A 26421-nucleotide genomic window follows, 5' to 3' on the forward strand; every position below is an offset into this window, starting at 1 on the left:
TATATATATATATATATATATATTACTTGGGTGCCATCAGCTAGAATCGAAAAAAAAGCATACAACTCTCCACACTCATCCCTTAACCTCTGCATGCATATATATGACATAGATGAAAATGTCCCCTAAATTATTAAATCCTTTTATCTCTGATAAGCTTATAAATCCATTGGAAGAAATCAGAAACTCATAGTATCAATGCTGGCGTCCCTCAGGGTTTTAATCCTAGGCCCAACTCTCTTTTTATCTTCAATGGTCTCCCAAATCACATTCTTAAATCATTCGTAGAAATTTATGTAGACGACAACACAATCTATGGAAACATTTCAAAGATTGACAATGACTAATATCTTTTGGATTCTCTCTCTTCTGATTTTGAGTACGTAGTGCAACGGAGAAAAATATGGTTGGTTAATTTAAATGCACCCAAAAATTTTTTCTCTCGTTTCACTATAATCTCCCTGAACCCCATTTGACCTCAACTGAAATGAATGGTGCTCTACTCGGGGAAGCACCATATCTTTACAATCTTCTAGGACTGACCTACACTTCTGACCTGAAATGGAACATATACATCAAATATGTTGTACAAGATCGCTGGAAAAATCGTTGGATGATTCTACCACTATATATATATCTCATTGCCGACGCAGTCCTCTGTTTGCATGAGAGCAGAGTATGTCCTAAGATGGAGTACTGTTGTGTCACCTGGCGTCCTATCTTGCCTTGATGGAGTTCAAAACAAACTTAGTAACCTAGTAGGTGATGCCCTTTTCTCTTCTCTGCAAACTTTTTCCAACAGAAACGACCTTGCGAGTCTATCTCTGCTCTATCGGTATTTCCATAGCAAATGCTCGTCTGAATTTCAATATATGCCCCTCCTGTCAAACTTTCACAAAAACACTCAACTAGCTACAACCATTATGAAAAATTTCCTTCACTCTCTATTAGTGCCTTAATCTAAACACAGATTCCATGAACAAAGCTTCTTTCCTAGAACTGACTGCCCGTGGAACACTGCTCCAATGGCCTGCCGATTAAAATATGGTAGCCTTCAAGTTCAATGTAAACAAGTTTTTGTGTAGCCGTCCCTTGAAATAATCAAAATTATACCCAATCTACACCATTGATGATTACTACATAACTACTACACACTAATTAACCCTTATACTCGAGTGGCGTTCGGGCTTGATAAGTGGTGAATCCCTTGTAAAAAGGTTCTTTGATATAACAGAGTCGCGACCGAAATAAATGTTTTTGTTTAGGGCATAAATGAACCATGATACTTGACTTCTGAATTTATGACTTAAAGCCATTATATGAAAATAACTTTATAAAATCAACAGTAGCTTCTCTACAGTGCGATTTATTATTGACTACTGCGGGAAGGTATGTGAAGTTTCATCTAAGTGCCATCCACTCAGTCCCTAATTAGAGAAGGAAATCAATTGATTTGATTGAAAAATGGACAATTCCACCGATTTTTATGAAAATAAAAGTATGATGTGCAACATTTGTTGGTCCTCATTTAATCCCATGCAACGTCAGGGCTTTATGCTACTGTATATATATATATATATATATATATATATATATATATATATATATATATATATATATATATATATATATATATATAGGTAGATAGATGGATGCGCAGTGCCATTTATCATAGAATGAAGGATAATCAATTTTAGTTCGTGTTGTGTTTCGTAAATAATTTGCCTGAAAAAATTGATGGGCAAACATTAGCAAAAAATTACAATAACAAATGAAACAGCATTCTTATCATTTATTTACAAAAATATATATATTTGACATAAAATCATGAAATTAATTCCATAAATGATGCTTGTTATAATTGTTTAAATATGCGTCTGTATAATATAAATTATTATTCTGACGAAATTCTCCATAATGAAAAACATGACAATGGATCCAATTGTAATTAAACTTTTAATCAGTTTTGTAGAACGCTGGGTTTTAAATTCAAAATTATGATGTAATGATGTTTATTATTATTATTATTATTATTATTATTATTATTATTATTATTATTATTATTATTATTATTATTATTGGCTCACATGGAGCTTTCACACAAGTCAACAAACGATCTGATTGGAAACCTGTGGTGCTCTCTGGAAGCTGAGTGACAATAAGTCTCCCCAGACGTCCAGCTCTCTCCACCTCCTTCGATAGCATTTGCAAATCAATTTGCATCATCGCAACAGCCGCTTACCATTGATTACTCGCTGATAGTGGTCACTGGTTTATACTGGAATTTGAGTGGCACTCAGCCTCTCCCAGGTCCCAGTTCTCTTTGCGCTTCTCCAACCGAGGTCTGGTTAGCGCTCGCTCCTCGGTCTTTCAGTCCTTATGTACCCTTCTCGGCCCTTTGGTATCTTTTGGTGTGGGGGGGGGGAGATCGGTGATGAAACAATGGGGGGATGCATGATGGGGGTGTAGAATTTGTAAATATGCATTATTATTATTATTATTGTTATTATTATTATTATTATTATTATTATTATTATTATTAATAATAATAATAATAATAATAATAACAATAATAATAATAATAATAATAATAATAATAATAATAATAATAATAATAATAATAATAGTTTGTGTAAAAAGAAAGCCAACTTTTCCGAAACGCCAATTGCTTTTAGAAAACGTCCAGCACGTTAGTCAGCCTATCATCCAGAGTGACAGTTCCAAAATTTAATAAGAATTTTCCGATGCTGCTTTTTAATTTTTTCCAAAGTTGTAGCTTGAACAGCTTTTTGGATCCATCGTGTGGACAAGTTTTCGTTTGAATTCCTTTGTGCGTCACTTTTCTATCCCTTTTCCATGTTTTCGCACAAAAAATCAAACGTTGTTGCTCGTCACCCGGTTCAGAGAGTGAAGGATAGAAATCGATAATCATATTTTCAAACTTGAAATTTTATTTAAAAAATGTCATAAATTTTTACAGTAAAATAATCAACGCTGATCGATAATCAATCGATTTTTTCAGCATCTATTGTCCTCATAGAAGGTAACGATATTAATTGGTCACGTGGTTGGGCATTTTCATCTTTTTGTAAAAATTAGAATTTTTCTCGCTACAGCGAAATCCGGCCATCTGTGTAGAGTGAATATTAGTTGAACTCAGTATTTTGAGCGTAGTCCGGTAGATATTTAACTCATGCGTATTGTACTTCGGCTGTCATAGAATTGTATCTTCCTTGGTCTGTATTAAACTAATAGATCTAAAACGATAACATAGTTTAATTCTTGATTTCTTTTGTGTCTAAGAGAAAAAAAAACTGATTTAAAAATTCCTCTCTTTTTCTTTTAAACTCTGTATATGCCCGTGATTGTAGTTTATTTATAATTGAATCGATTCGTGATTTCGCTTGTGCCCTATGATGCTTCTATGTTCATATCCTTTTTTTAAGTTGAAATTTTACATTATTCTATGTTTCCTTTATGCGTTGTGCAAGGTAGCTGCATATTAATGTCCTCTTTGTTATATATAATTGCATAACAACTAATTTTAAGCAGAATTTATAACTCAAAATTCTATCCTTGAAGCAGATAAGTGTAGGCTTATGTAATATGTTTTTATAAATCCATATACAATTCTTTTTTATGCTTATGTATCATAAACAGCTTTTTTACGACCGTGATAAAGAATTCAATATTTTGATTTCATTCCGGTGTTTAGATTTTATTCTAGCAATAATGCGACCTCATATAAACCATTCTCTTTTTTCGGGAATCGTGAGGCCATTGTCTGGACTATACATGAAAGCTACAGTTGCATTGTCAGTGAAATCCGTGGCCCTTTTCGCCTCCTCAGTATTGTAGTCTCCCTTCCGTCCTGTGTAATGGCACATTATGTAGATGACAATCGAAAGCAGCACCACGAAGATCAATACAGCCGCTACAAATAGACAAAGCAAAGAATTAATAAAATTGATTCAATAATCAATCGTATTTTATTTAAATTCAATAACGGTTGTACTACCATAGGTACAAGTCTATTGTTATAATAAGATGGCAGTTAGAACACGAACGAAGGCGTTTCAACTGAAAATAATGCAAGAGGAAATAATCATGAAACAGTAACAAAAGATTTCATGTAAGTCTTTTATTTCAGGTCAGTTCTAGAAGCTTATCAACGAAGTAGGTTTCCACGTGGAGAAAAACATTCATGACGACTGGGGAGAAGTGAAAATCCGAACGTTAATAGTGAAAAAATAAACTTGCTTTAGATATGGTGAAAATAATGAACTACTTTTATTCCATTGCACCAGGTCAGAAGCGAAAGTGTCAGATGGATTTTGATTATTGATGTTCTTCGAAATGTTGCTATAAATTGTTTTGTCTGTTTCCTAGTATGTTATTAAGGGTTCGTATAGCAGTGAAAGTCTCTTCTTGGCTTCATTTCTTGTGCTGTTGATTCGCATCCATAAAGGAGATAACGTACATCATTGGTAGCTTCAGTCAACTCTATTCTGCTAGTCACCCCGTCTCGTATCTTTAGATGCAGTTCATAGTGATATATACTATGTTCGACGTTTATATTTAAGATAATTTACATAACGTATAAGAAAAAAACAGAAGAATGTAAAGTTCAGCTTTAAAAAGGGATACCAACATCGTAGCATCATAGTGCACAAGCGAAATAACGAATAGATTCAAAGACAAATTAATGGTATTACGATTCACAAAAAAGAGAGTGGTTTATATGACGTACTTGACTCTTATAGAGATAGAGGATTGCGTCAGCTGTGAGATACCTATAGAATGGTAGAATTATTCAACTATTTTTCCAGCGATCTTTGCAACATATTTAATATATCTTATGATTAGGGCTAGGACAACAGCATATTCTTTTCATTGTTTTTACTCTCGAGTATATATCCGACACAGTTAATCAACCGAGAACCACATCACTCTATATAAAAATATATAAGATATCAATGGATATATACCTGAGAATCAAAACAAGGAAAAGAATATGCTGTTGTCATAGCTCTACTTATGATATACATGCTCTCTATATAAAGAGCAGATAATAATTCGCGATCTTTTATAGAAAAGCGCCGAAAATAACATACTACTGTCATATAATGTGATACTACCGCCAAATGCAAATACACAACATCATGAATAGATTTTAATCTCTTTAGTAATTTTATAAAAACCCGTATTTGTTGTTTCTTATGACAACAAAACGTAACGTATAGAGTTAGTAACAAAGTGTTGTGGGGAAATCACCCTCCAAATGGACTGTTCTATCCATTATATAAACCATAGACCTTTTGATCCCAGGTGTGGATTAAACACCAGAGCGACCCTCGCCTGCTCGGCGACGTTTACTACTCTTTTCAGTTGTAAACCTTTTTACGTTGTTGTTCCAGTAATACATTGTTTAAACTCTATTTCGTTGTTCTGTTTTATTTGTGGCTTATTGCAAGCCATAACGGAAAGGAACAAGCAAAACCGCTACTCTATAATATAAAAACTAAAATGTGTGTGTGTGTTTGTGTGTGCAATTTTTTTTGTATGTCCGGCAAAGGCTTTTTTCGGGAGGGGGGTACCCTTTCTTAGAACTTTTTATATACTACTTAGATTGTAAATATCTGATTTTCAAAAGGAAGTCGCGTCTATATTTATTTCCATCGATTATCGTCAGCTGATTTCCCCCAACATCTTGTGCATGCTAAAACTTAACTTGCTTGAAGTCAAAGTTAAGTGCGTCATTTCCTTTTCCTATGACGTGATGTTTGACCTCGTTAAATTTACGCACCTGTGTAAACACATTCACTTAATTTTTTAATCGCTAAATTTAAACATCTTTGTTGCCGTAGCCCAGCCGTTAAGATCTCAGGTTTTCTATTTTCATGTCACGGGTTCGAACCTGCCTACTAACACTTTTTCCTCCACATACACATCCAATCATCCGAACAACGCCGGGCACCCACGCTAGTATTATATAAAATGAACTCTGTGTGTGTAGGTCTGATCCTATGAACTTCGAAACGGCTGGACAGATTTTGATGAAAATTCACACAAATGTTCTTTATTTACCTAGCAGTGTGCTTTAGTAGGTTTTTGTATCGAAATATCTTTGAGAGGTATCGAGTATCGATAATCGAAAAAATACGATAAAAGAATGAACATAGGACTTTGACCAAAGTTAACACTTTATACAGCCTAACATCATAAATGAATTTGAAAAAAATTTTAGTACACAAGCAGAAGGGCCCATCATAAAAAAAAATCAACATAGGTTCCTTGATATGACAGGGGCGCGTTCGAAATGAACGTTTTTGTGTAAAGCACAATTGAACCGTTCTATTTGGCTTTTTGATTTTAAACTAAAATTCAAGCCGTTATCACCGCACAGGTAGAAAAAAATCAGGCATATAAAATCAACAATATATTCTTTGATATGACAGGAACGCGTTCGAAATTAATGTTTCTGTTTTGAGTACATTCGAAACATGATACTTGGTTTTTGCATTTTAAACTTTAATGCAATCCATTATATGTATTTTTTAAAATAAAATCGACAGTAGATTCTCTACAGTGCAAGGTAGACTAGGCATGTAAAGCTTTCCCCCCGTTCACCGCGATGGGCCTTCAACTAGAGCAGGCTATCAATTGATTTGATTGAAAAATGGGTGGTTTCACCGATTTTGATGACAATAAAAAGATGGGCTGTGAAACATTCGTTGATCATCATTCAACCCCGGGCAACGTCGGGTCGCCCTGCTAGTATTAGATAGATGAATGCAATTAAAATATATTTAATTTTCTGTGATCGTTTCCTTTAGAAAATCAAAAGACAAGAATATGTTCCGTCATGATAGCTTTTGCCTCGAGTCAAAACTTATAAGTATTTTTCCAATCAATGGGCGGATTTTTTCTTATCAATATGCGAATTTTTTCTTATCAATGTGCGGATTCTGTCTTTTAATTGATATTCATCTTTCACAATAAATTAATTAAATATCTTGTCTGCCGAACGGCGTCGACAGAAAAGGATAACAACGTAAACAAACGTAAATGCTATGAAAAAGAAAACGTTTAGAATGAAATAAAAAATTAAAAACAATCCAATTAACACAAAGTCCTATACATACAAAAGAAGCAATTGTTCCATTCCTTCTTTAAAAAAAAGAACAAACCAAAAAACAAAATAAACAAAATAGTTTCCAAACAGATATTTAACAAGTGTATACTGTCGGTCAAAATAATAGAAACTTCACCTGTCTGTTTAAAATGTATGTATGTATGTATGTATGTATATCTTCCTAAAAAAAAAGTAAAAAAAGTAAGCGTCTTTAATATATGTCGGTGGACTGTGTTTACATTTTGACTATCCGTCGCAGAGTTTATTTGTGAAAAAATGTGTGAATTTGTTTATATCATCGTCAGTTACTATTCCAAAAGTGTTTGTCTCAACCAAACTTTTTATTTAAAAAAAAAAAAGTAAGCGTCTTTAATACATGTCGGTGGACTGTGTTTACATTTTGACTATACGTCGCTGAGTTTATTTGTGAAAAAATGTGTGAATTTGTTTATATCATCGTCAGTTACTATTCCAAAAGTGTTTGTCTCAACGAAACTTTTTATTTAAAAAAAAAAAAGTAAGCGTCTTTAATATATGTCGGTGGACTGTATTTACATTTTGACTATCCGTCGCTGAGTTTATCTGTGAAAAAATGTGTGGATTTGTTTATATCATCGTCAGTTACTATTCCAAAAGTGTTTGTCTCAACCAAACTTTTTATTTAAAAAAAAAACAAAGCGGGAGACCAGTACCCGCATTAAGATGGTCTGCAGTTTGACTTGTTGCTGGCTATCTTGCTCTTGCTTGTTGCTGGATGTCAACATTTTGAACCGAGAGAGAGATTTAGCTGTCGTACAAAGCGAAAACTCTGTAACATCATCTTTGTATAGATACTCCCTCAGGTATTTGTCTATTATAAAAAAAAAGAAAAAAAGAAAAAAGTCCTGTGGCGATAAAAAAGCTGTGACGTGTGTACGCCTGTAATGCTGGATGCATGTAACAATTATTCTGCCATCATTATTTGTATCTATGTATGTATATGTGTATGTATATTTATATATGTATGTGTGTGCATATTTATATATGTACATGTGAGTTTATATGTATTTATATCTATGTGTATATGTATGTATATGTGTCTATGTGTATATATGTTTGTGTGTGTACATATATACATTTATAAATGTTTGTATGCATGTATGTGTGCATATGCATGTATGTGTATGTATGCAAGTGTGTATGTATATGTATTTGTATGTGTGCATGTATGTGTGTATGTGTATTAATGCATATATATGGATGTGTATGTATATGTAGGTAAGTGTATGTATATATATGTGCATATGTGTACGTATATGTATGTGTAAGTATATGTGTGTATGTATTTGTATATGTGGATGTATATGTATGCATATGTGTATGTATGAATGTGGGTATGTATATGTATGTTTGTGTATTATGCATTGTGTATGTATATGGGTATATATGAGCGTATGCTTATAGACATATATGTATGTATGTATGCATGTATACATTTATATGTATGTATACCAATGACCGTCTTGTTTATGTTTGCATGTGTGTGTATGTATATGTATGTGTGCGTATTGTGTATTTTGTATGTACGCACGTATATGTGTGTTTGAGTGTATATATATATGTATAACAATGACCGTCTTTAGTGTCATGTCTGCTTGAGCATGTGAATTCGCTGGCAGGACTATATGTCATTTTTCGGGCTCATGACCTTTCAGTGTCTGAGGGAGTGGCACTCGTCTGACAAGACCTTGCAATCATCATATCTTCCTAAAACTTTTGACAGAGATCGGTATCGTTTTGAAGCTCGACCCTTCGAACGACAAATATCGAAAAATTTGCTAAAATCATTAATTCCTTCATCCTACACCGGGTACTTCTGTACAGGGAGGGATCGCTTTTTTCGCCGATATTTTCGATTGACTAGCCTTAATTTAAGCATTCGTCACTTCCGGTTTGGCGATGGGCTCAACAGAAAAGACGTCGCGTTGTTTTTTCACATTATTCTTCTCCTTCGTGGTACGGGTTCGAGACTGTCTGCCTACTACCACTTTTTTTTTCTTTGCTCAATACACACCTAAAAACACCCGGGCAACACCGGGTACCCGGCCAGTATAAAATCACTAACAATTAATGAATTTGAAAAAAAAGAAGGAAAAAAGGAAAAACGTGTGGTTGAAAAACGAAAGAGAATAAAACCACAACAACGAAAGACCGTATTAATCGCTACAGAAATATGAAAAAAACAAACAAAACAAAACAAAAAAAAACAAGCAAGAAAACGCCTCCTTATTGTAATAAAAAGAGGAAAATTGATTTCCGAATTCATCACAGAAAGTGAAAGAGGTTTGACTTGAAACGTTTCTTCTTCCACACCGTTTTTTTTAAACTGATTTCCTCTTCCGTTTTTTATCCGCGTTATGACGAATTCTCACTAGAATGAAACGCGAAATATTCTTCTTAGCTTAGTTTATTTCACCACAGAAAATATAGATATGGAAATGATTAACTTAGAAACCTCGCTTAAAAATATCCCAACATCTAGCAAGCATAGTTTGTCGATGACAACAAATATATATAGGAAACAAGAACAGAAAAACCTTAATATGAGAATCCTCACGAATTCTCACGAGAATGAAACGCAGAATATTCTGTGTAGTTTTATTGCCATATATATTTTTATAGCTTACTACCTAGCTCGACCTATGTATGGAGCATTGATGAAGTAAATACTAAAAAAATTACGCATAAAATTATATCTTCCTATATTAATTTATGTGATTAAATGAAGTAGTCATACTTAGCTCCTGAAACAGTCGAGCACTCTCAATAGGATTTATTTCATCACACAAAATATAGATATGGAAAGGGTTAACTTTGAAACATTGCTTAAAAATATCCCAACACCAAGCAAGCATAGTTTGTGGATGACTACAAATATACATATATCGAACAAGAACAGAAAAGCCTTAACCTGAAAAGCCTGATGAATTCTCACAAGAATGAAACGCGGAATATTCTGTGTAACTTAATTGTCATATATATTTTAATAACTTACTATATATATAAATATATATATATATATAAGTATTAATATATATATATATATATATATATATATATATATATATATATCTCTCTCTCTCTCTCTATATATATATATATATATATATATATATAGATAGATAGATAGATTGAAATAATGGAAACACCTTGACTATTGTACATCAATTTTTAAAACACATATAAGAATTAGACAAAATTATCGAAATGTGGTTTTGAACTCATTGGTAAAATTTATTTATGTTGAAAGAGCATATGAGTAAGAACAATTAAAATGGCAGATCTATCAGATTTCCAGAGGGAGAAGATTGTGCTGTGTCCGTATAGTAGGTGCTACTGGAACGGGAGTGACTAGGTGAACTGTATTGAAAGTAATGACTGTTTATGACAAAGACGAGAAAACACCCTCCTCTAAACGAAGTTCCTGAGAAAAGCTGAAATTGTTTGAAAGAGATCATAGAGCCTTTGTAAGGATTGTGAAGAAAGGGCCCAAAACCACGGCACTGAAAATTATAGTTGAGTTAAACAATCGTCTGGATAATGGCGTTTCACGAAAAAAAAAAAAAAACTGTTCGCCGAGAGATTCACAAGAATTGACTGCTGTCTGCTATTATTATTATTATTGGCTCACATGGAGCTTTCACACAAGTCAACAAACGATCTGATTGGAAACCTGTGGTATTCTCTGGAAGCTGAGCGACAACAAGTCTCCCCAGACGTCCAGCCCTCTCCATCTCCTTCGATAGCATTTGCAAATGAATTTGCATCATCGCAACAGCCACTTACCATTGATTTATCGCTGGTACTGGCCATTGGTTTATACTGGAATTTGAGTGGCACTCAGCCTCCCCAAGGTCCCAGTTCTCTTTGAGCTTGTCCAGCCGAGTTATTATTATTATTATTATTATTATTATTATTATTATTATTATTATTATTACTCAGCTTCCAGGGAACACCATAAGCTGTAATTAATGAGATCTTTGATGATCTGTGTTATTAAAATATGAATTAGGACAATGAGAAGTACAAAACCAAGCGGAAAAGAATAAACAGCAATTGAAGAATTGCAAAGAGTTGATTAGATGTCGTAATCATTGTCGTAATCATTGTCGTATTCATGTTTGCATTTCATTTGTAATGTCTTCAGTATGAAGAATTAAGAAGAATAAATAATAAAAAATATAACTGCTTCATTTCTCATCTCCATATTATTATTATTATTATTATTATTATTATTATTATTATTATTATTATTATTATTATTATTATTATTATTATTATTATTATCTATTCGTGTTTATACATCTTATTAGTACAAAATATTTTTTGCCAATCTATGAAATTCTGCTTTTTTTTAAAAAATAATTTCTTCTATTCTGTAGTTGGCTTTACATGCGGTATTTATTTTAATTTTAAAATACAATATAATTTTTTTTACTTATGTGTCACCACTTAGCAAGGCCTACATGCTACCCGGGATAATGGCTAATGTGTTTGTAAGGTTGACGGTGAGGCAACTCTCTGATGATTGAAGAAAATGGTTGGAAGTGAACGGAATTGGGTTATGAGAATAACTAAAAAAAAAAGGAAGAATTTATTAACATTCAACTTGAAACCGATTGCCTTGTAGATAGCTAGGAAGCAAACTAGTGTTGGAACAGTTCATTGGGATTGGAATCGGGAGTAAAAAAATCGGAACATTTTGGGGTATCGGAATCGGAAAAATTTGTGCATATTTTCCAATGCTTAAAACTATTCGAGGAGTTTTCGAGGTGCCTGTTTTACAGGATTAGTCAGTGATTGGAGTTCAGTCGACCACATACCACGATAATAACAATAGAGTAGTAAAAACTAGCAAGTCTGTTATTTGAAAAATTAATTTAGGTATTATCCAAATTGTGACAATTTTATCCAACGCAGGCATTTTCATCTCTAGAAAAAAATACTGTTGGTTGTTAACACGAAGCAAACACAAATAGATACCGTATAGAAATAGATATATTTACGCATCTTTATTTTAAGACAAATACAATTATTTTGATCACCGTAGATGTTTGGCAAATCTCTTGATTTAAATATGTAATTTTGTCGTATTATTTGTATTCTTCCGACTACTGTTATCATCTTCAGTGTCATACAACGTTGTGATCGATGTAATCTCCGCCCTTCACTACGTATATCTTGTCGAACTCGAGAATATTTCTGTCAAACTCAGGAATTTGGTCGAAATTTCCAACGGAACCTTTATTTACTGCACCGTTGTTGCTTGGTCTCGTTCCATCAACCATAACTGGATAGAAGTCCTAAGTAATTCGCAATTGTATTTTTAATCGCCCACAACACGAATTGAACCATCAACTTTCAGTTGAATATTACTTCCACAATTGATTTTTCCGAGTACTCTAACCTCTGCACCATCGGGTCCTGTAGTGAAAATGAGATTCAAGATGAGAATAGTAGTCCGAAGAATCCAAGTATTAAGAATAAGCAATCCTCATCTCAAAAGTTCAGAAACATGTAATTTTGTTTTGTATTCCATTGCTCGTTTGTTTGTTATTATTGTTTTAAACTTTACTCATAGAAAGTACAAGCTAAATTAACTTGTTTGTGTTTGAGTTAATTACATTGAGAATTGCAGTTTATATCCTCCCTTCCACCATTCATTTATGTAACAGTAATCAAAGAATTGTTGTCAAAACGAAGGAAATTCCACACTTGTACTCTTCATCCGATATGTATTTTCCTATTTACTTGCCTCCTCACGAGGACAGAGTTAGACACAAGGCCGGTTTTTAATGTGGGGAAAATTCAGCTCCCCCAAATGGAGAACTCTGGATAGGAACCAAAATAAAAATTGCCTCAGTCATGAAAGACTTCTTATCCATTGACCGAAGACAGAAAAGGCGAAGTGAACAGATACTACACTGTGATATTATCCCGAAGGCTAAACGTAACGTAACATGCGTCCGCAGCCGAGATTGAACTCACTACTCGAGTTTGTAGTGTAATTCAAATCTTGTTCGTAGCGAAATACTTGATGCTTCGCCAGGTCTATCAAGGACATTTTTTATCGTGACACCATCACTAGATGGGTTGCCTATCACGGCTTAAGAGAGGCCCATCTATCCTCGAGAGAACGATAGACCGCGCCAGTTTCCCAACCTGATATTTTACCTCGCGGTACATACAGCGCTTCGTCTTCTCAAATGATCACGCATCTGGTATTGATCACGGTGATCTGGCAAGAACTGGTATATTAACGCAATTATCCCGAAGACTAAGAACGATATGTATTGCTCCTATTTACAATGCCTCCCCACGGGACAGAGTTAGACACCAGGGTCGTTTTTTAACGTGGAGAAAAGGAACAAAAATAAAAATTGTCTCATTCGTGAAGGGTTTCTCCTCCACTGACAGAGAACAAGAAATTGAAGTGCAACATCTGAAGAACAGATACTACACTTTGATCTCGTCCCGAAGGCCAAGTTTTGTTCTGCTTGAAAATGTGTCAATTCTATGGACGCTTAGGGCGAACGAAAAACCCATGATATCATTGTACCACTTTTGTTCAAACTGAAAAAAACAAAATAAAACAAAACATTATGTACTCTAGTTTATGTGGTTTCAGAATGGGGATCTATCTCCAAAACCCTTGCAACGAGTTTATCGCATTCCTAGCGAATATATATACACTTATGCCCGATATTATTCATACCCCTCGGATCTTTGAGATTTCTATAAGAATATTGCTCAAACCAGAAGGTAGACAATATTAAAGGGATTTCAAACAATAAATCAAGCATAAGCATTTAATTTAAACTCAACAAATAAATAAATTATGCAAGTTTGAAACATTATACAAAGAAAAACAATAATGGCATTAGTTCAAAATTATTCATACCTCTCTTACTAATAGTCAATAGCATGCCCTTTATTCTTAATAACTGCCTGTAACCGTTTGGATATTTATCAACAAGGTTTTTACCAGCATCAACACTGATTTTTGACCATTCTTCAATGCAGTAGTTCTCCAAATCCCTCAAATTTCTAGGTTTCCGCTTTTTAACCTCAGTTTTCAATATGTGCCAGAAGTTTTCGATAGGGTTCAGGTCGGGACTTTGGCTAGGCCATTCCAAAACATTAATTTGATTATCCTCAAACCATTTCTTGACTATTTTGGCAGTATGTTTTGGATCATTTTCCTGTTGAAGGACCCAGTTTTGTCCTAAATGGAGCTTCTCCGCATCCTGTCTAATGTTTTTCTGGAGTATCTCCAAATATTGCTCCCTCTTCATGGTTCCATCTATCTTGACCAAACTACCTGGACCACTAGCCGAAAAGGAGCCCCAAAACATTAGGCTACCACCACCATGTTTCACCGTGGGTATGGTGTTCTTTGGGTTGTAAGCTTCTCCTTTATTCCTCCAAACGTAAGAAGCATCCACATGGTCAAACAATTACATTTTTTGTTTCGTCAGTCCACAAAATACTTGAGAAAACGGACTCTGGAGAATTCACATGGGTCCTAGCAAACTTTAGACGTGCTGCAAGGTGTTTTCCGGTGTGCAATGGAGTCCTTCTTGGTCTTCTTCCTTTCAGACCATTTTTATGCAGAGTCCTTTGCAATGTTTGCCTTGATATTTTTATGCCAGAAGACTCCAGATTTTCTAAAATGTCCTTAGTAGTGGTGGTTGGATTTGCATTAACACTTCTTACAATATTCCTGGTGGCTCTAGCAGACAGTTTCCTTTTCCTTCCTCTACCAATCAAGTTGTTTGTTGTGTGGTGGCTCTGGAATATTTTGATGATGCTCTGTACTGTTGTTGTAGGGACCTCAAATTTCTTGGAAATTGACTTGTAACCTAAACCATCCTTATGTGAATTCACAATTTTAGTCCTAAGATCATTACTAAGCTCTTTTTTCTTCCCCATTCTAATAATTTTTATTCTTTTATTAGTTTTCAGTTGATATCATTTTAATTTCTGAAAAATGCAAAAAACGAAATGAAATTAATCAAAGGTTGTATAAAAGCATTCAAAATAAGAATCAAACAGGAAACAGTCAGAAACTCGATTAATACTGAAAAAATAAGGGGGTATGATTATTTTTGAACATTGCAGATTTTATAAATAGCTGTATATTTCTTTTATTACAAGTATCCCGAGATTTTAAAATGACGAAAATGATCAGAAGAGGTTTATTAAGAATATGTATCAATATGGACGTAAACAATAAATTCTTACAAAGTTACACCTAATAAACTCAATTTTCAAGGGGGGGGTATGAATAATATCGGGCACAAGTGTATATATATATATATACATATGTATATGTATATATATATGTATATATATGTATATATATATAAATATGCTGAGGTGAACAAAACATTTAGTTTTTAAATGTTGCTCTGTCGTATTAATTAATTAAAATAATGTTGTAAGCTTGAAGCTACGAATTGGCCTCTGCAATTGGAAAAGAAACCACACGTGCACAATGGGATACCGACAAAAACTATCGTGTGCTTGGACATCAAGATGATTTTAACTGTTAATCTTTTATGACTACATTATGGATGGCCTTCGTTCTGTCTCGAGAGACAATGGATACGCCCTGTATGAGTGCCTACGATTGTAATTGTGAAGCAAGTCTTACGCAATACCCAACTACACCTCTTTTGATTCGGCACTTTCTGATTCCAGTGACAAGGAAAAATCCAGGATGATAAGCAGAGCACATAAAATAGATGGTATTCCTAAATGGTCACCCATTTTAGTACTCACCGGACTCAATGATGCTTAACTTCGGTGATCTAATGTGATTGCACTGTACATGACTACGTTTTAAGCAAATGATAATTACATTATTATTATTATTATTATTATTATTATTATTATTATTATTATTATTATTATTATTATTATTATTAGCTCACAAGGAGCTTTCGCACAGGTAATCAAAGATCTCTCATTGAAAACAGCCTCCTGTGGTGTTTCCTGGAAGCTGAGTGACAACAAGTCCCCCTCTAGATTTCCAGTCCTCTCCACCTCTTACGATAGTATTTACAAATAAATTTGCATTACCGGAACAGCCGCCTGCCACTAATTCTCGTTGGTAGCGACGATTGGCATCCACTGGAATTTGATTGGCAACAAGCCTCCCCAAGGTCTCAGTTTTCATTGTACTTATCCAGCGGAAATCTGGTCAGTGCTCTCTCTCCTCGGTCTTTCCCTCCTCCTTGACTTGGCTGTTTTGCCCCCTTTTCCTTAGGAGAGGACAGTGATGCAGTAATGGTGAGAGAACTTATAGATATGCGGCTTAAATGTTCTTGGTTCCATGTAGCGTTTCATGTTTTGCCTCTGCAGCAGTTTGTCTGGTCCACGTTTGTTCATGTATGTTAGTCTCCACATTCAAGGGTTTTCCTTAATATTTTAGCTGTTTTCATTATTGCTGTTCGTTGTATTTTTCCAGTCATTTCTCTGATTCCAATTTCTCTCAAGGCTCTGTTTGCCCTGGAGGGCGGACGTATGTATGGGGTTAAAACCAAGTAATCTCGGTGATAGCTGGTACACTCGGTGCAGTATCAAATCGTCTGAAAGGACATTAAAAAAAACCTACAAATTCCCGATGTATTGGACAGCATTCAGACCTCTGCCATTTTAGGTACCACCAATATCCTTTGGAACACTCTTGATCTTTGAATCTCCTAGTTTGGAGCCGGAATTGAGAGAGTATCCTCTGACAATGAATTCCATCACTTTGTATGTTATTTAAACGAAATCAGGATCATTATTATCTTTCACAACGTTGATATTCCCTTAAAAAAAACTCGCCCATTTATATACACATTTGTAGGGAAATGTGCACCTCTGTATAAATCACAGCATATTTTGTAAATATTAGATAGTTTATAGCTTTTGGCCGCCACAAATCTGATAAGATATCCACATTCCAACATGGATCACTATTTTTAGTTTCTGAAAGCACGTGTCTGCCATATATGGAATAATAGAGACTTTGAATAAATTTAAATTATTGCCTAGATTATTTACATTTATTTTTTTTAAATCAACAAAGATTTCTCCCCTTTTACGTTATAATGTTTGTTATTTGGGACATTTTGTAGATGATTAACCCCAAACCCCCAAAATATCCCCACCACCTCAATAAAACAAGACCTAAAAATTTTTTTTTTAAAAGACACAATTAAAAGGCGGGTTATAGTTAAAAACGTTTTGTTGCTATTTAAGCTAATATAATTCAATTCTGGTATTGACAATTTGCACAAAACATCATTTCCTTAGATTTCAATCCCCACCTAAAATCGCTATCTCCGATGCGTTCCATAATGGCGCTTGTTCTGCATTTAGTATAGCCTAACATTAAACCTAATCCGAATCTTAATCATACACTAACCCTAACCTGGCCCTAATCTATTATCGGATTCAAAAAAGCCGGTAAAGTCGTCAATCAATATTGTGCATGGCCAACAAGACTATCTGCTAATGATAAAAATGCCACGGTCAGAAATAAACGTCAATAAAATTTAGTATGTGCATACAAAACGGTTTTATATTGTTGCTTTTTTAAAAAATATTATTAATTTATATATATATATATATATATATTAATTAATAAATATTATTAAATCAGCAATCATTTCGAGTTAAAAATTGAGTTTCGTTTATAGATAAACACAACATTAGATCAACTTTGGTGGCCATCTTGTTTGGATTTAGCTTTACACATTTCAAGCGTGCTTTTCTACATTTTTACCTGCATATTACAAAATGGAGTTTAAATGGAAATCATTTCTTTATATTCCAACAATATAAAGCTATTTTTTATGGCCGATACAGATTTTTTTCTTGCATTTTTCGCTGACAGCAACCTTTAAAGATACAGACTTTTATGCCAAACTCATTTCTTTATTCGAGGCGCAGATCTTCTACAAAATTTTTCCAACTTCGGAATTTAAATAAAAGGTACAGCAAAATATTGTGTGCTATAACGAATACACTACTTAAGACGATGAGAAATTCAACGATGAAAAGAAAACAATACAATTTTAAAACAATATTTAAACAAAACATGCTTATAAACGTAAAAAAAATATTTAAAAAACATGCTTATGAAACATAAAAATAACAATAGAAAGCTTACACATATGCAAAACGCAGGTGGCTCTTCCTTTCATCTTTTTGTTTTAAAAATATGCTTATTGATACATTTATAATCAATCATTTTAAAACTCAATATAAAATATTGAGTTGCCCGAGTGTTTGGAAGTGTGTGTTGAGCAAAAAAAAAAAAAAGTGGTAGTAGGCAGACAGGTTCGAACCCATACCGCGAATAGGAAAAGAAGTGAAAAGAAAAGTGACATCATTGACGTTGTGTCCATCGCCAAACAGGGAGAGCCGAAGGTTTAAATTAAGACTAGTCAATCGAAAAGAGAGGATGACTTTTGAAAATATCAGCGAAAAAAGCGACCCCTCCTTGTAGAAAAGTGCCTAGTTGAAGGTGAAGGATTTAATGTTTTTAGCCAATTTTTCGATGTTTGTCGTCCGAATGGTCGAGCTCCAAAACGATTTCGATCTCATGAAAATCTGCCTTTTCTGTCGAAAGTTTTAGGCACACATACATACATACATACATACATACACACACACACATACATACATACATACATACATAAATACATTTAAACAACCAGGTGAGATTTATATTATAGAAGATTAGCAAGTTTAAAAATACCGATAAATGGTAAAGGTTTCTGAATTTTTTAGATAAAGATTGATTATTCGTATTATTTGGATTCTTCGGACTACTGTTCTCATCTTGAGTGTTATTTTCACAACGTTTCGGTTGATATAACCCCCGATATCTTCAGGTGTATCTTGTCTAACTCTAGAATCTTTCTGTAAAACTGGGGAAATGTTCTGTCAGACGCTGGATTCTGCACTGAAGTTCGAATGGGACGTTTCTTTTTATCAACAGGGCTAACATCTTCTTGATGTGTCAGCCATGACTCGGTCAAAATCTTAAGTAATTCGCAATGGTATTTTAGACTCACCAGCACTAAGGAGTGAACTTCAATATTACAACTGAAGGTACTAGTGCTCTTATTAAAACGTGCTGGAATAATAGCGTTATTATTTATAAAGCCATTCTTAACATAAGAGGATGTTTTGTACCTATTCTGTACTTTAACCTTACACTTTAATAAAAACAGATATCATAAAACTTTAATCAAACTTGAAAATAGTATTTAAAAATGGCGCGGATCAATAAGTGCACTAGCACCCAACTGAATTACCAAGTACTTTATCCACTATGCATTAAAGATTATTGAATCAAAATGGCGTCTCGCAATTTTTGAAATGATGCGTTTTTTCCCGTCATATGAATAAGTGAAGTTCAAAAATCCTCAGTGTCGCAGTACTTGTTTCAGAAGACTTGTTACATCTAGAGATAAGATAATTAAATATTAATATCATTTTAGCAACATTAAAAGGAACTGGAAGTTTAGCATGCCAGATAATGAAAAAGAAATGGTTAACTTCTTCGCTACGTAAACATGACGAGATGTAATTTTGTAACGTTGAAGTTACAAACAAGCAAAGGAAATAAATAAATAAATATACGGGTTAGCATCTTTTTCTTTTTTGACAAAAGTCTTTTTTTACTGCACGTTACTCTTCAGCCTTAAAAATCTTTCGCCATCGTCTATCTCGCTCAATGTACACTTTTCTACTTCCTTCGACCGTATGCCGGCCAAAGCCGACTCATTCTCGTTCTGCAGACCACATGGTGCATCTTTTTCTCCTTTATTTTCGTTTTTCTTCTCGTGCACACTTCCTAATTTGAATATGCGCGTTTTTCGGCTACTGCTGCTGCTAATCTACTTGACGGCCAGTTAACCTTTTCCACTGCTGATATTTTCCCACGTGCTCATATGCACTATGTTACAATTTTAATATTTAACTTCTAATGGAAATTCCAAGCTTTTGCTTAATATAATTTGACGTAAAAAATCCGATTTAGTAGTATTTTTTTCATCTAAATGTCCAACATTGCTACATCATTATAGGAGATGAAGTAGTGAATATGAAACTTTTACAAATTAAAAAAAAACACACATGAATGCCGATTAAATGACGTAAAATGTTGATAGGTTCTGTAACAACATATATGCACAGCATCTAATTAATGATGCGCACTTTTAGAAAATAGAATACATTAAGCACTATAGTCTGAAAGTCGAATTATTGAATTACCATATTAAGATAACGTGTACTGTACTGTCAATGCTAGATTTAAAGAACAGTCTTAATAATAGGGTTGTAGCCAAATGGGAAGGGAAGCCACAGACCCGGTGTCTAAGAGTGAGCGATAATATTGAGTAGTCATGCCTCAATTGTCTTAGCCTTGTGCGCAGGAGCTAAGTCTAGCTGAACAACGGCGATTCCATCCATCTAGAACGTCACCAAGCTCTCCAACACCTAGGATTTCGTTTACTTTTCTTTCTCAATTGTATGTATCATACTAACTAATAAAGTGCGATTTTACCAATAAAAAATCAAATTATATCCTAGGGAACATATGTTTAAAATGGGAAATTATATTCGAAATATTAGATACCATGTTGAGGATATCTAATTACTTACGTAAGATAGTGTATTCATAAAAAGAAATATTAGGTTAGTGCAAAAATAATGTCGTCTTTTATCAGATGCATATACGTAAAAAAAAACGGCATTATTTTTGCACCATCCTAATAGTATGAGTTTAGAATTCTAGTTTAATTACTTAATTATATTATAAGGAACATATGGTCTTGAATGAATTAATTATACCATAGTGAAGATATGGTATTGGATTAATTAATTATATCATAGCAACATATACTATAAATGTGAAACTCTATTCGGAATGGTAAATACCGTGTTTTAAGTATAGAATCAATGACGTAAGATAGTTTATTCATAAAAAAAATAATATAAGTTCAAAATTTTGTTTAATTAATTGATTATATCGTTAAAACCACACGGTATAAATGAAAACTGTATTCGGGATATTCAATAACGTGTGTAGAACACTGATTTACTGAAATAAACTTGTGTATTTATTTTCAAAAAGTGTAAGTTCAGAATTTCGAATTATTGTGATGATGCTTTTGCTTGATTCTGACAACTCACCTCCGATTGTAAGCGTTTCATACCAATCCATGCCTTCATCAAACGAACTGCGATGGGGTTTTACATATCTCACGTCATCGAATGAACACGTGATTTGAAATCCTCTGTCAGTTTACCTATACGAACGAAAACATTATGTAAAAGATTTAAATTACACGTGAAAAGCATTTTCGTACTCGTATAAATGCAAGTTTAAATACAATTAATGACACCAAATATATTTAATCTGTAACAGAGATTTGATCGATAGATAGATGGCATGTATAGAACTAGCAGCGTATAAAGGGGTATTGTACGTTTCTAAATTTTGGAGATGAGGATGAGCTATTCGTATTATTTGGATTCTTCGGACTATTGTTCTCATCTTGAGTGTGATTTTCTCAAAGTTCCGGTCGATCTTCTTTGGGTGTATCTTGTCAAACTTGGGCATGCTTTTGTCGAACTCGAAAATTTCTGCAAGAACCTGTAGCGCAGTGATGAGAGTACTTGGAAAAATCAATTGTAAAAAGTGATATTTTCCTGAAGGTTATAAGTTAAACTCTGTGCGCAACGGAAAAATACAATTTCAAATTATTTAGGACATCTATGTAGTTGTGGCTGAGGGAACAAGAGCATGCTGCGCTCGTGAAGTAAATAAAGAGTTCCTTTCGAAATGCTGTCCAAATTCCAGAGTTTGACAGAAACGTTCTCGAGTTTGACAAGAAGGCAAGAGGTTATATCGACCGAAACGTTGTGAAAATGACACTGAAGATGTGAATAATAGTCCGAATGTTACAGTGTCCTTGGGTATAAACAATAATGACGATGATGATGTTGGTGCTGATGATGTTGTTGATGATGATTATGGAAAGAAAGAGCATTGTAAAGTAAGGTTATTATGGTATTGGTTTCATACTCACACACTTATTTGTGGATATATTGAATTGATAAAGTGGTAAGCTGTCTTCTTCCATGGTAATTGGGGTTGACACAAAAAGCCATTAAAAACACACTAGCTGACAAAGTTGACGTCTTGGATCATAAAGGTATCTAAAAAATGTCAGAAACGGCGCGTTTTTTGACAATTTGATAAATTCCATCACGATGCCAACCTTGTTAAGAAAACAAAGTTAACCAAATGTTGGGTTGTCAAATTTATTTGTGGGTCACCCAAATTATAGGCTAGATAATATGAGTTTCTTTGAATAAGGAAAAAACAAGATGGTGAATACAAAATCAAGTACCCATTAATTGTCGTTCTGGTATTCGATTATAACCAAAAGATAACCAATTTATTTTTTACTGATACAAAAGTATCACTCGGTTTCAAGTCACTGAATCCACACTGTGGAGAAACAAGTCCCAAGATTTAAGGTTGACCGCCACAACTGAACTAATAGAAGTCGCCAGTTCCCTAACATTTGATCTTTAGTCAGAAACGTATGAATGATCAAAACTTTGTAACTTTCAGCGAATAATTATCCTGTTATTTTTTTTATACAATAAGTCTAGTTATCAACTTGTAATTTTTTTCTTTTGGTTTCCAAAGACGTCAACCTAAGAAACAAGGGCTCAACAGATTGCATACTCTATCAAAAGCAACGTGAGGAGAGTAACAGCCTGTCCGACCGGATCCTTTCATCAACCAGCACCCTCATCGGAGAAACAGTCCAGTCCCAGCGATCAAACGAGACCCAGAGCGGACGAATCTAGTGATATCACTCGCTGTACGTCGTTTAGGGAGAAAGGGGTGCACGAAGAAACCAATAATACGAAAGATAGATTCCCTTGTTAGTCACATACTCGATACTTTCAGGTGTTTTTTTAAAAAATTAATAATGTGTTCTCTGAGGCTGATCACATTGCACGATAAGTCTGGGTCCTAACAAATAAAATAATGACTTTTAAGCCAAATTTGACTTTATTCATCAACATGGTACCCTTTCTGGAAGGATACACTGATTCTAATGATTCTCTAGTAATTTAAAGTTTTTATGGAGAACTTTGATACAAAACAATATTTTTAGGTCTGTCATAAGACAATAGTCACTGAGGTACACATATGGAGAATAGGGTGGGTGGAGAAGTCGTTCGAAATGAAATTCACATGGATATGTGACAAATGCATTGTCTTAGTAAAAAAAGGTTGTTTCCGTAATTTAAGTGATAGATTTATGTTTAATCAATTGCCACATTGTGTTTAAAAGGTTCCCTCTCTGAACTGCCGACGCATTGTTATTTCACATCGACTGTGAGAAAACGCGACACCAATTTCTAACAGTTTTCCGATTTAAAAAATGATGAACACAATACTTTCTGATATCTTCAACATTTTTTCATACTCTCAAATCTTCAATTTAAGATCGGCGGAAACAATATGGTTTTTAACTTTTCTTTTGCTTTACGCAACAATGTGGAAATGACGCACAAGGTAAGAATAGTAGTCTCAAAAATCCAAATACTACTTGCTTTATAATAATAATAATAATAATAATAATAATAATAATAATAATAATAATAATAATAACAACAACAACAACAACAACAACAACAAAAATTAACATTCAAAGAGGCATCTTTCAAGGAGACTCACTATCACCATTACTGTTCATCATAGCTATCATGCCCCTGAATAATATTTTGAGAAAGTGCAAAGCCGGATACAAGTTATCCAATACAGAGGTAAAAAATAACCACCTGATGTACATGGACAATTTGAAACTTTTGCCAGGACCGAAAAGGAGATACAGACGCTAATTAACACTACCAGGATCTTCAGCCAAGATATCAAAATAGAAATTTTGAATGGAAAAGTGTGCACTACTAGTTATAAGAAAGGGAAAACTGGAAACGACAGAAGGCATGGAATTATCCAACCAAACAGAGATGAGGGCACTAGGGGAAAAAGATGGCTATAAATGTTTGAAAATTCTGGAAGCAGACACCATCAAAGCAACAGAAATGAAAGAGAAAATTGAAAAGGAATACCTTAGAAGAAAACTCCTGGAAAGGAAATTATATAGCAGAAACCTAATAAAAGGTATAAATACATGGGAAGTATCACTAGTAAGATACTTTGGACCGTTTATAGGGTGGACAAACGAAGAACTGAGACAGCTCTACAAGAAGACCAGGATACTCATGACCATGCATAATGCACTACACCCAACGGACGATATTGACAGACTCTAGGTGAAGAGGAAAGACGGCGGGAGAGGACTGGTCTACATAGAAGACTGTGTGAATGACATTAAAAAGAACTAGAAAAATAAATACATAATGCAAAATACTGAAAGGATAATTATGGCAGCGAGAGACACTGAAAAAAGACCCCAATAAAACCGAAAACAGAGAGGCAAATGACAAAACGGGGAAAGAAAAATGGGAAGAGAAACAACTCCACGGAGGTTTCATGAGAATGACAAAAGATGAGAATAACGAAAACACCTGGACATGGATGCGAAAAGGACATATAAACCGAGAAACTGAAGCTGTAATAACTGTGCAGCGCAAGATAACTCGATAAGAACAAACTATATCAAAGCAAAAATCGATAAAACACAAGAAAACAGCAAATGCAAACTCTGTGGACAAAGAGACAGACCGGCAAGTAAGTGAATGCAGCAAACTAGCCCAAAAGGAATACAAAAACAGGCATGACCAAGTGAGGAGGGCGGTGCACTGTGAACCACACAATCCTATGGGACATTGACATATAGACGAACAAACCCATCCAAGCAAGAAGACCATATGTCATAATAATTAACAAGAAAGAAAAATTCTGTCAAATCGTAGCTTTTGCTGTCCCAGCTGACCAGAGAGTGAGTATGAAAGAAAAGGAGAAACGGAGCAAATACACAGAGCTAACCAGAGAATTTAAAGAGATTTGGATGATGAAGAAAGTCAAAATAATACCGATAATAGTAGGGGCACTAGGAACAATTCCGAAAAACTTTGAAAAAAGAATGGCAGAAATTGGAACCAGAGGAATGGCTGCAAAAACACAATGACTAACGATAATGAAAACGGTTGAAATATTAAGGAAACCCTTGAACGCGGAGAATAATACAAGTATACAATATAATGAAGAAGCGATACAGGAATGAAGAACACTGAAGCTGCATATCTACAAGTTCTACACTCCCATCACGCATCCCCTTCTCATCACCGCCCCCCCCAAAATAGTGATACCAAAGAGCCGAGAAGGGTCAAGGAAGATAGAAAGACCGAGAATGGAGCGCTGTCCAGACCTTCGATGGACAAGCGCGAAGAGAACTGGGACCTTGGAGAGGCTTAGTGCCATTCAAATTCCAGTATAGACTAATGGCCATTGTCAGCGAGAAATCAATGGTAAGCAGCTGTTGCGATAACGCAAATTCATATGCAAATGCTATCGAAGAAGGTGAAGAGAGCTAGACGTCTGGAGAGACTTATAACTCAGCTTCCAGAGAACACCACAGGTTTCCAATCAGATCTTTGATGACTTGTGTTAAAGCTCTATGTTAGGCAATAATAATAATAATAATAATAATAATAATAATAATAATAATAATAATAATAATAATAATAATAATAAATCTGCATAAATTGAAATATAGTAAAATGTATTTTACGACCGGGCAAAACAAGGCGGTCTGCTTGTAACTCTTTCTCTTCCCTCTTTCACGCTCTCTCTCTCTCTCTCTCTTTATATACATATATATATATATAAAGAGAGAAAGAGAGAGAGAGAGAGAGAGAGAGAGAGAGAGAAGTGGCCGTTGTTTGTCCGTCCGTTTGGGGAACAGTCTCTCTCAAACTATGCTGTCAATAGGCGATCTATAGACTTGAAACTTGGTATGTAGAGGATTTGCACCTGTTGAACAAATCGAATTTTTAACCGAGCTGATGCAACCTAAGCTATATTTTTTCTATTCAACTGAGAAATCATTACTACAGTATAATAATCGATAGAAAATTTAATCTATAATAATAAATACCTAATATGTACGAATTAAAATATCATATTGAAACGTATATTATGACCGGGTAAACTGCTAGTTAAATAGCATTTTTGTTTACATGGAATT

The 26421-nt window shown here is 34.3% G+C and overlaps 1 long non-coding RNA gene across 2 annotated transcripts in view; it reads right to left on the reverse strand.

The window, feature by feature from the left end:
• Nucleotides 1-1777: 1777 nt before the first annotated feature.
• LOC145246692 (uncharacterized) overlaps nucleotides 1778-26421 on the reverse strand; it is an 83690-nt gene continuing 59046 nt past the window's right edge. For both annotated transcript variants that reach the window (XR_013863153.1, XR_013863152.1), the window contains 2 exons: nucleotides 21374-21489; nucleotides 1778-3934 (listed from right to left, as the gene is read on the reverse strand). This is a non-coding gene — a long non-coding RNA (uncharacterized LOC145246692). The remainder of the gene's footprint in view (nucleotides 3935-21373; nucleotides 21490-26421) is intronic.

Source organism: Euprymna scolopes, chromosome 24, assembly GCF_053919585.1.
Source record: "Euprymna scolopes isolate OS-2025 chromosome 24, ASM5391958v1, whole genome shotgun sequence".
Taxonomy (NCBI): Eukaryota; Metazoa; Mollusca; class Cephalopoda; order Sepiida; family Sepiolidae; genus Euprymna; species Euprymna scolopes.